Source organism: Nycticebus coucang, unplaced genomic scaffold, assembly GCF_027406575.1.
Source record: "Nycticebus coucang isolate mNycCou1 unplaced genomic scaffold, mNycCou1.pri scaffold_60, whole genome shotgun sequence".
NCBI lineage: Eukaryota > Metazoa > Chordata > Mammalia > Primates > Lorisidae > Nycticebus > Nycticebus coucang.
Genome location: NW_026515587.1, coordinates 377230 through 389059, shown reverse-complemented (window position 1 = coordinate 389059; position 11830 = coordinate 377230). Strand labels below are relative to the sequence as shown.

At 49.3% G+C, this 11830-nt stretch overlaps 1 pseudogene; it reads left to right on the top strand.

The window, feature by feature from the left end:
* The first annotated feature begins 10414 nt into the window (after positions 1-10414).
* LOC128579507 (plakophilin-4-like) lies at positions 10415-11591 on the top strand (annotated as a pseudogene).
* The last annotated feature ends 239 nt before the right edge of the window (positions 11592-11830 follow it).

The following is an 11830-nucleotide window of genomic DNA, read 5'->3' as shown; positions in this document are numbered from 1 at the left end:
AGTGGGTAGGGTGCGGGCCCTATATATCGAGAGTGGCAAGTTCAAACCCAGCCCCGGCCAAACTGCAACAAAAAATAGCCGGGCATTGTGGCAAGCTCCTGTAGTCCCAGCTACTCGGGAGGTTGAGGCAAGAGAATCGCCCTAAGCCCTGGAGTTGGAGGTTGCTGTGAGCTGTGACACCACAGCACTCTACTGAGGGTGACAAAGTGAGACTCTTGTCTCGTAAAAAATAAAATAAAATAATATGCAGTATTCTTGTTGGATATTTGCACATTAGGCAGAGAAAACTAATTTATTCAGTAGGAAAACTTACACTAGCAATTGTTTATTTTATCATATAACACATACTGTGTCAAGCGTGTGCTTAACAATTTCATGTTTAAAAACATAAAAGATCCTTTTTTTTTTTGTAGAGACAGTCTCACTTTACCGCCCTCAGTGGAGTGTTATGGCGTCACAGCTCACAGCAACCTCCAGCTCTTGGGCTTAGGCAATTCTCTTGCCTCAGCCTCCCGAGTTACGGGGACTACAGGTGCCTGCCACAACACCTGGCTATTTTTTCTTGCAGTTTGTCTGGGGCTGGGTTTAGAACCTGCCACCCTCGGTACATAGGGCTGGCTCCCTACTCACTGAGCCACAGGCACCACCCAACATAAAAGATTCTTAAAAGCATACAGGTTTCCAAGCTGCCTGGAAGAAAAGTGGGGAGGCTATCACATCCACTGTTCTCACACAAAGGGAACTCCTCTGATATTTCCTAATAAGAATAAAATTCCATAGGATGACTGGCCACTACTTTCAAGCTTAAACCCTTATGTGGCTGGGATTTCACTTTCTGTCTTAATTATAAAGAAGATTCTAATTATAATTGTCCAGGCAGCAAATTATGACTTTTATAATCCTCTGTAGAGACAAGTGTACTGGGGTGACTTAGATGTAACCGGCAGCTTCTTTTCAAATCAATGACGGTGTGGAGAGCAATCAGGTGGGAATATTTTTACATCTTTAAAATGTCTTCTGATCAAAAAATTCAAGACTATTAAAAGTAGAGGCAAAGGCATGAAAAGCTGAGGGGGAAGCACAGGCCACTGGCTCCTCTTCGTGGCCCCCGCCCCACTCCAGTTTCACTGGGGTTTAAGGTTCCGCCACGGGCTCCTGGTGTCACCTGCTCATTTTCTCAGCGGCCCCACTGCTCCTCTCCTGACCCCTGAGGCCAGGTGACAGGGGAAGGTGCGCTGAGGCAACTGTCACAGCGACCTGCCCAGAGGACCTTCCAGGAATGGGGTTACACCTTTGTCGATGGCATCTGCTAATAATCAGACAAGGAAAGGCCCCCCGCCCCATACTGCTTAAGTAGAAAGAATTCCATTTCTCTCCCAACATGAACCCTGTTGCTGTTCGGATTAAACCTGGCAGGAGTCTCAGCTCACCCAGCCTCTGTGAGAAGGGAGTTCCCCGAGGAGGAAAGAAGGTGCTGAGCCTCAGTGGTTAAAGCCCTTCAAAGACGCTCCCGGGTCCCGGGGCTCTGCTCACCTGTACACTCCACCTGCTGAGTGCGCTCCCGGGTCCCGGGGCTCTGCTCACCTGTGCGCCCCACCTGCTGCGCGCTCGGGGTTGGGTGGGGACCGCGGGCGGGGCGCGGCTGCCCGAGCCCGCGGGAGCTGTTTGTCCGAGGCCAGAGCTGCCAGCGCAGAGAGCAGAGGAGGCGGTGCTGCTCGGAGAGTGGCGGGAAGGGGGGACCTAGGGGAAAGGGCAGAGCCGGGATCGCCCCAGAAGGGGCTCGCCAGAAGCGCCTGTCCCTGTGCTAGGGACACCCCTCAAACAATGTCATGAGATGCTCTAGAGGAGGTGGGGTGCCCCCAGTCTGCTGTGAGACCCGACATCAGCCCAAGGGGCAGAAGGGGGAACGCCGCTGCCCCGCCCAGCCAAAGGTCTTGGACCATCCCTGGACCCACAGCCTCCAGGGCCACCCGTCCTGTGCTGGCCTCAAGCTCAAAGGCCACCTCCAGGCCAGGAGGGGACAAGGGGCAATCAAAGAGCATGAGGGTGGGTCAGTGTCCATCTGCCCAGAAAAGGCCGCTTGTCCTACTTAGGAGAGTCGTAAGTCTCCGCCCCACCGCCTCCTGCAGGCCCCCCTCCCATCCTTCCCTCCCGCCTGCTTTATCCCTGCATTTAGCAGAGCAGCTGGGCTGGGCTGGGCTGGGAGAAGAAGGGGGTGTCATTTTCTCAGCATCCACTGAGCTGAGGGGGTTGGAGGGCCCGGAGCAAGACGTGCTGAAAGGTCAGAAACTCGGTCCTGGCCCTCAGACCTGCGCTCAGAGACCCGCAGCCAGGTCCAGGCAGGACCTGGCCACTTGGTTCAGTGGTGAGTTATTGCATTTCTCAGGCATCTATGAATTTTCTAACAGAATGAAATTGTGACACACATACCATCATGTCTCCGTATACCAGGGGAACTGGCTCCAGGACCCTGACTGCACCCAAGTCCTTCTATCCACCAACCTGTGGGAAAAGTCAGCCCTCTGTCTACCTGTGTTTTGCCCAAGATTTCCTTATTTTCCAATCACATTTGGTTGGGAAACATCCTCTTCTAAGTGGACCCAAGCAGTTCAGGATCAACTGTGTATAAGGTTTTGCTTATTAGCTATCTTCACACGTAACATTGTCACATATGCATTTATCTGTGTCATTAAAATCTATTGGCAATTTTTAGCTGGTGTAACAATTCTGCCCTCTCTGTCTCACCAATGAGATTGTAACATTCATGTGCTGCTTTGAACACCACCAGCTACCACAGGGCCTGGCATACAGTAGGTGCTACGTATGTGTTGAACTTTTAAAGTTTCCTAGTCAGCCAGAGTGTGGGGAAGTTGGTGAGAAAGCCCAGGACACAGGGTGGGAGCCCTGTCTGCCACAGGCTGGTGGTGAGAGCCCCCGACCCCCGGCCTCAGCTTGCCCCATCTGCCATCAGCAGGCTGAGCTGCAGGAGTGTGGGGGCTGCACACTCAGACTGAGACCCTTACAGCTATGTGAGAAGGACTAGACCCAGGTCTGGTTTCCTTAAGCCAGTTGGCTTCCTGCCAGCCCCACACAGAGCCTACCTCCAGGGCGCTCCGCCCCTCCCTGACCTTTCACCCTCTGCCCTCCCACTCTTCATTTCTGGACCCGTTCAGGGTCACCATAGCATCCACTGTGTTTCTTTATCTGGTCCCAATGCCTGAAGCTTGCTGCTTATCAGGTTCCAGGATTCTGGCTTCTCTTAATCCTGATCCCTTCTTCAGGCTTTGTCCAGTCCCCACCCCACCATATTTTCTTAGCTCCATGTGAGTGATTCAGACCCATTCTGAAGCGTATCCCAACCCACTCCTGTTATGATGGTCCTACAATTTTCCAGTGTTTCCCGACCAGGTCTCCATATGGGGCAATCACTTTGTACAATATAACTCCTACCATATTAGGAGAAAATGCAATGCAGGGAGTGTTACCAATTTTTAAAAACTTGTAACAAAGCTTCCAGAATCTTTCCCCAGAGCGCCTTACCTTCATCTTCTAATATGTGGCTATTGTGAACAAAGGTTTACCAACATAGCCCAAGTGCTCTGCTCATTGCCCAGCAGAATTCATAACTGCCCATCCTTTGTGAAGACCCTGCTTAATGGGGACATTTGTATGTTTCCCCAGAAATGGGACCAAGAGACCCTGAACACATCTCTTGTTACATTTTGGGTCATTAGTGATACTGTGTCCTCTGCAGAAGACAATGGTGACCACTGTCAGGCCCAGCTATGATTAAGGCCACTGAGCCTTTGTCCTAGACTGGATTTTCCAAGAGACTCAGACCAAAATAGCAGAGCCCTTTCTCTGGTGCTAAATCATATTTGTCACGGAAATGTCCTTGGAAAGTTTTAGCTATGGAAAGACAAGAAGAGCTGTTGCACAGTCTGTGGTCAGATGGCCTGGTGATGACTCAACTTTGTCAAAGGGGCATGACTTGCTGGGGCCGGAATCTCCCCTATTAATTTTTAATCCCAAACTTTTATCTAACCCCTTTATTCCTTAGATAGGATGGTTCCGCATGTTTAGAACCATCTTAATCTTAATCCCTAGGTTAAGGTCGACTGGGGAAACAAGGCAGATGTAATAAGGTAAGATGACATTCCCCTAAATGGCTTCTATCCTCATAGAAGCCACCGATGGTCAGCTAATTAGAAGAACAGGTGCTGCCTCTCCAGAAACCTGCAGAACCATTGACTCTGTCTTCTTATGTGGCCCAAGGGTGAGTTGCGATGTATTCCTGACAGAGATCTGAAAATTGTCCCCACAGCAGCCCTGGTGCAGCACCCTGCCCCCCGACTCTGGCGTTTGGGCCTGTTCTCCCCAGAGGGCAGTGTCGGTCTCTCATTTGTACCAGCCCTGGTCTGGGAACTGGTCTCACTGTTTGGGAAATGCTTGTTTCTATGTCCACCACCCACACAGGACCACACAACTCCTGTGTGTCCAGCACCGAGCACAGCTGAGGGTGCGTCCCTCCTGTTACCTGAGAAAAGTGAAGGGGACAGGGAGTGTCCAGAATCCGGAGTGTCCAGAATCCAGACTGTCCAGAATCCAGAGTGGCCAGAATCCAGACTGGCCAGAATCCAGAGTGGCCAGAATCCGGACTGGCCAGAATCTGGACTGGCCAGAATCTGGACTGGTCAGAATCCAGAGTGGCCAGAATCCGGACAGTCCAGAATCTGGACTGTCCAGAACCTGGAGTGGCCAGAATCCGGACTGGCCAGAATGTGGACTGGCCAGAATCCAGACTGTCCAGAATCCGGAGTGGCCAGAATCCGGACTGGCCAGAATCCAGACTGTCCAGAATCCGGAGTGGCCAGAATGCAGACTGGCCAGAATCCGGACTGACCAGAATCCACAGTGGCCAGAATCCAGACTGTCCAGAGTCCAGACTATCCAGAATCCAGACTGTCCAGAATCCAGAGTGGCCACCCCTTGCACCTGTCGTTCATACACAGCACAGACGACAACCAGAAGAAACTGGGTTTACCCAGAAATCACTGAAACTTACTTAACCTACACCTCCCTAGAGAAGCATAAATGGGAAGCCTGAGGAGGGCGAGAGCTCCAGGGCGTGCAGGCAAGGCTGAAACTCTGCACCCCACCACAAGTTCTCTCAGACGGGACTCCATGGGGTGAAAGACCACTCTGGAAAAGTGGGATTCTTAGAGGTGTGAGGTGGAACTAACAGGCAGAATTATTTATAATCTGAGCTTAAAATTTCATGATAGATTTTTTTTTTATTTTTGTGAGATAGTGTATAATAAATTTTTTAAAATTTATTGGGTGGCATCTGTGGCTCAGTGGATAGGGCGCAGGCCCCATATACTGAGGGTGGCAGGTTTGAACCTGGCCCCAGCCAAACTGCAACAACAATAAAATAATAGCTGGGTGTTGTGGTGGGTGCCTGTAGTCCCAGCTACTCAGGAGGCTGAGGGAAGAGAATCGCCTAAGCATTGATGTTGGAAGTTGCTGTGAGCTGTGATGCTACAGCACTCTACTGAGGGTGATTAAGTAAGACTCTGACTCTAATATATATATATATATATAATTACATGGGATTTGGTTCTGGAAATGGTAATAAATAAGCAGAGGAAATGAGCAAAGCTTCAGTGAAAACCTTCGTCAGGCTCAAACCACAGCTTCAATCATGTATCCAGTGACAGAGCAAAGGCTTCTCCTCCTATGAGGCCCCTGGATAAGGCACTGAGCTATCTGACAACAGGACAGTCAGTGCGAATGTGTTTGGGGTTAAAGACCTAGATTTGAGCCTGAATCCTTCCACTTACTTCCATGTGATTGGGGCAACTTAACCTCTCAGTTCCCTCAGGTGAAAATGTGTCATAAAACTTACCTGGATGAGCAGTTTAAGAGGGAGACATAAGAGGTAGGAGAGCAGCCCCACCTGTAGCCTGGCACGGGGCAGGTGCTCAGAAGTAGAGCTAGAATTCCGAGTCCAGGGCCCTGGAGAAGCGGCCAGTGGAGCAGAGCACAGTGGCTTGTGACGGAGGTCACCACTGCAACTCCCAGTGAGAGAGGATACCAAAGAAGGGTGAGGGATACACCTGCAGGGTCCTCTCCATGGTGACTCAGCTCTTGGGAATTTGTAAACTTAACTTCCTGGAACTTGGAAATTTCCAAGTTCTGTGAAATCCTGTAGTTCTGTAGGGGCTGGAATGGCATCTCCCACTTGATTCAAACTGGGCAATGAGAAGGGTGCCTGTGGGGTGGAACTTTTTGACTGTGGATAGAAAGGGAAAGACCAAGCCAGTCGGGGAGCGTGGCCATTTGGAATTCTTCTATGCCGTGAGCTCCCAGCTGGTGAATAAAGCCCTTCCTCTTATAAACGTGGTGTTTGGGTGCTCTTTCTCTCCATCAGGCCTGGTCTTCCTGCAACACCAGGAGAGGCGGTGGACCTGGGTGCCTCTAATGTCACTTCCATGTCATCCTCTGCTTTTCCTTTCTCATTATGTCCTGAGACTCTGACCAGCTCCAGAGACAGAGCGTCAGTTAAATCAACCCTCATAACATATGAGTGACATCAGGTGGATGAACAAACAGCAGGTGGTTATCAGTGAGGAGAGGACAGATGTGGACAGGAGCAGAGAGAGATGGGAGTGGCCAGCCGCCTGGGCCACACTCCATTCTGCAGGACAAAAGTTTCAGATCGCAGGTGTTTAATTGGAAGGTTTCCATTAAAATCCTGAGTTCTAGGTTTATTGTAAAAAAATAACAATAGGCAAGACTGGTCCACATTCCCTGGTGGCAATCGTCAGTCAGAGCTGAGCAGGGGCGGGCAGTCTAGAGACAGAAGGTGTGGCCAATCCTTCCTGCCGGCTCCATATCCAGACTGCACCTGGGCTTCCATCTGTCCTCTCCAGGACAGGATTCTTTATCTTACTCTTTAGCCCAGGATGCTATTTCCATGGTAGGAAGCTACCAGAAAAGTTCAGCAACATTTGCATATGTATCAGAAAGACAGTCCTGGAACCTGAAGGAATTGTTGAAAGGTAAAGAGATGTAAAAGAGAAGAATTAAACTTGTAGCAGAAAGCACAGCTCAGAGGACTTTACAGTAGTTCAGGCTGATCTTATGAAAGTTTGAACTAGGCAATAGCCCTGGAGTTGGGGAGGGGACAAAACTGAGTGAGCTGATGGCTGAACATAGAGAATAAAAGAAGGAAAGGGAAAATTTAAGAGCTCAAAATAAGACCATGTGCAAGGATATTTATTGCAACCATTTTTGCACAGCGGTGTTGCAGGAAGATGAGGCCCGATGGAGAGGAAGAACACCCAAACACCATGTTTAATAGAGGAAGGGCCTTATTCCAGCTGGTGGAGTGATGGCAGACTAGTCTGAATGGCTGTGCTCCCCCACTGGCTCAGTCTTTTCCTTTTTATGTCTAGTCAAAAGTTCCAGCCAGCGGGTTCCTTTCTCATTGGTCAGTTTAAATCAAGCTGGAGAAGCGGGGCTTGAGGTTTTATAGAAGTAGAAGCAAGCAGTTAGTTTCCAGGCCCCAACAAGCTAAGTTTCTACAAATTCCTAAGAGCTGAGTCACCATGGAGAGGACCTTGCAGGAGTATCCTTGTGGCCTCCTTGGAGAGACCTTTGTTCTCTCAGACCTCCCCTTTCCCGGGTATCCTCTCTCAGCAGCAGAAAAGTGGAACTAAAGTAAATGCCCATCAGGAGGGTGTACCTACACTTTGGGGCCTGCTGTACCAGGAATAGACACCATCCACCCAGCTGCATTATAGGGAGCTGCTCAAAAGGTGGTTACATGAAATGCATGGTGGGGCCAGGCACAGTGGCTCACCCTGTAATCCCAGCACTCTGGGAGACTGAGGTGGGTGGATTGCCGGAGCCCACAGGTTAGAGACCAGCTGAGCCAGAGCGAGACCCCATCTCTAAAAATGCCGGGCATTGTGGCAGGTGCCTGTACTGGGAGGCTGAGGCAAGAGGATTGCTTGAGCCCAAGAGTTTGAGGTTGCTTTGAGCTATGATGCCATGGTACTCTACTGAGGGCAACAAAATGAGACTGTGTCTCAAAAAAATAAAAAATTAAAAAAAAATGCAGGGAGGAACCTGGGTAAGGTAATCAATCCCTTGGATAGATTACGTACACATACATATATACATGTGTGTATTCTGTGATAAAGGAGTAGGTATAGATAATATTATATGGTATTTTCAAATGTGTGAGTAATAAGAGGAAGGATGTCAGGAGAAAGCCAAAAATTTGCATTAAAAATTGTTTTTGAATGTTTAAAAATGTATATGACTCTGCTTTTTCTCAAATTGCATGTATGTTTATAACCATACAGAACATGCGTGAAGGCTGAAGTTTAGTCACGGTGGCTCACATCTGTAATCTTAGTACATTTGGAGGCCAAGGCAGGAGGATCACCTGAGGCCTGGAGTTCCAGATCAGCCTGAGCAAGAGCGAGACCTTGCTTCTATAAAAATTAGCCTGGTGCAGTGACATGCCTCTAGAGTCCCAGGTACTCAGGAGGCTGCCATAAGCTGCCGTGATGCTGGGGCGACAGAGCCAAACCCCGCCTCAAAAAAAAACAAAAATTGCATGAAATTGTTACAGGGAGTTTTAAGGATTCCAACTGATTTTACTTTTTTTAAATAAAAACTATATTGCTTATTTATAGAACTAGAATAACCTCACAATATGTGAATCTAAAACTGCTTTTAAAAATGAAGTTATCAATTTTTTTAAAAACCCACAGTAATTCTGTTTTCACTGTAAACAAACATAAAGTCTGTTTTTCAGGGCAGCGCCTGTGGCTCAGTGATTAGGGCACTGGCCCCACATACCAGAGGTGGTGGGTTCAAACCCAGCCCCGGCCAAAAACGAAAATTGCAAAGAAAAATGTCTGTTTTTCAGTCAACATCTTCTCATATTAGGTTTAAATCCTACTTTATCTATTTACCAGCTGGATGGACTCAGGCACATAATCTCTCTCTCTCTCAGTCTGAGTTTTCTTTTCTTTTTTTTTTGTAGAGACAGAGTCTCACTTTGTCACCCTCGGTAGAGTGCTGTGGCATCACAGCTCACAGCAACCTCCAACTTCTGGGCTTAGGTGATTCTCTTGCCTCAGCCTCCCAAGTAGCTGGGAGTATGGGGACCTGCCACAATGCCCAGGTATTTCTTTTTGTAGCAGTTTGGCCGGGGCTGGGTTTGAACCCTCCACCCCCGGTATATGGGGCTGGCACCCTTCCCACTGAGCCAAATGAGCCACCCAGTCTAAGTTTTCTTATTTGAAAAATGGGATGATAATCTCAACCCTGAAAGGTCATTCTGGGGGTCGAGGAAAAAGAGACCCCTGACGCTGCTGGCTCATGGCTGGCTCCCTGCAGACAGCTGCTGGTCTTCAAAATCGCACTGTTGATGATTTCAGCCACAGCCTCGGGTTCTCCCTAACGTCCAAACAGCCCCCTCTCCCGTCTCCCCACTCTTCCTCCCCACCCACTCCCCTTCCTCTTCCTCTGATTAGCTGACTGGACTTCTTAGTTTAAAACATAGTTTCAAACCCCTTGGCCACGCTGAATTTACCAAATAAAAGCTCTTTTTTCATTAACTTTCTGCAAGTTTTGTTTGTTCTGCCAAGTTTTACCCGCAAGGTAAAGAGAAAGATTAAATGAGTGTGAGATTTGGGAGTGACAGCATTACCAGAGGCCAGGTAAGGACAGTGCTGCTTCCTTCTCCCCAAATTTAGTGGAAACAATGTGAACTTCTGATACAAATATGATCAAACTGTTTGTTAAAAACTAAGATCACTATTTGTTCAGCGTCTGCGCTCCTGGAGAACCAAAGGTACGGGTTGTTCTGTTTAAGGCTGTGCTCTGTTGACTGAAATGCCTGAAGGTGTTACAGTTATAGCTAAGAAATTCCACATAAGACAGGATAAAATGTAATCATTTGATTTTCTGAGTTCTTTCCTTTCTGAATAGATCAGTAATATTAGAAAGAAGTGTAGGGGCTGGCTGGGCAGGCGGGCTGGCGGCTGGGCGGGCAGCGGCGGCGGCCTCTGGGCAGTAGAGGGGGCTCCGGGGCTGAGTCCGCGTGGAGGCCTGCCGCGGAGGCTGCACCACGGGCAAGGGGTGGAGGGGCAAGTTGGCCACCGCCGCCGCCGGGGGTGGTGAGAGAGCAGTCCGGGGTAGGGGGCAGGTGGGGGAGGGAGGGGCTGGCTGCCGCCTGGCCGCGACACTTTTTTAATTTTTTTCCGGTGCCGCAGCAGCGACCCCTCAGCGCTGATGTCCCTGATCCCTGGAGCGAAGACAGCCGCTGCCTAAGCTGGAAAGCTTACTAATGAATATGTACAGCACGCATGTATGGAACATTAAAAGAGGAATGCCAGCTCCTGAGCAGGCCTCACTGGTGGAGGAGGGGCAACCCCAGACCCGCCAGGACGCTGCCTCCACTGGCCCAGGCATGGAACCCGAGACCACAGCCACCACTATTCTAGCTTCCGTGAAGGAGCAGGAGCTTCAGTTTCAACGACTCACCAGAGAACTGGAAGTGGAAAGGCAGATTGTTGCCAGTCAGCTAGAAAGATGTAGGCTTGGAGCAGAATCACCAAGCATCGTCAGCACCAGCTCAACAGAGAAGTCATTTCCTTGGAGATCAACAGACGTGCCAAATACTGGTGTAAGCAAACCTAGAGCTTCTGACGCTGCCCATCCTAACAACTATCTCATCAGGACAGAGCCGGAACAAGGGACCCTCTATCCACCAGAACAGACATCTCTCCATGAAAGTGAGGGATCGTTGGGTAACTCAAGAAGTTCAACACAAATGAATTCTTATTCCAACAGTGGATACCAGGAAGCAGGGAGTTTTCACAATAGCCAGAATGTGAGCAATGCAGATAATAGACAGCAGCATTCATTCATAGGATCAACTAATAACCATTTGGTGAGGAATTCAAGAGCTGAAGGACAAACATTGGTTCAGCCATCAGTAGCCAGTCCGGCCATGAGGAGAGTTAGTTCAGTTCCATCTAGAGCACAGTCTCCTTCTTATGTTATCAGCACAGGCGTGTCTCCTTCACCGGGGTCACTGAGAACTTCTCTGGGTAGTGGATTTGGCTCTCCGCCGACATCTGAACCCCACTGCATACTCCTCCACCACATTACCTGCTCAGCGGGCAGCCTCTCCGTACTCACAGAGACCCACCTCCTCAACAGCCTTACGGCGGATTGGGTCAGTCACCTCTCGGCAGACCTCCAACCCCAATGGACCAACCCCTCAGTACCCAACCACCGCCAGAGTAGGGTCCCCGCTGACCCTGATGGATGCACAGACTCGGGTAGCTTCCCCATCCCAAGGCCAGGTGGGGCAGTCATCCCCCAAACGCTCAGGGATGACTGCCATACCATAGCATCTGGGACCCTCACTGCAAAGAACTGTTCATGACATGGAGCAATTTGGACAGCAGCAGTATGACATTTATGAGAGGATGGTTCCACCTCAGCCAGACAGCCTGACAGGTGAGTGCAAGGTGACTGCACTACATACAGCCCAGTGAGGAAATCTCTTCTGCAACTGTAGCTGAAACAGAATGCTAATGTGGAAAAAGCTCATGTTTTTAATCTCAATTCACATCATCAACTTCAGGTTAATGGGTCTTTCAGGTTCTGTAATTCTTAACTCCATGAAATTGTATAAACTCATGCCAGCAGAACGCTTTTTGTGATGGATACGTTTTTCCCCTTCAAAATATTAGGGTTTAAAATATATATACTTTGCATTTTAGATGAATTGGTT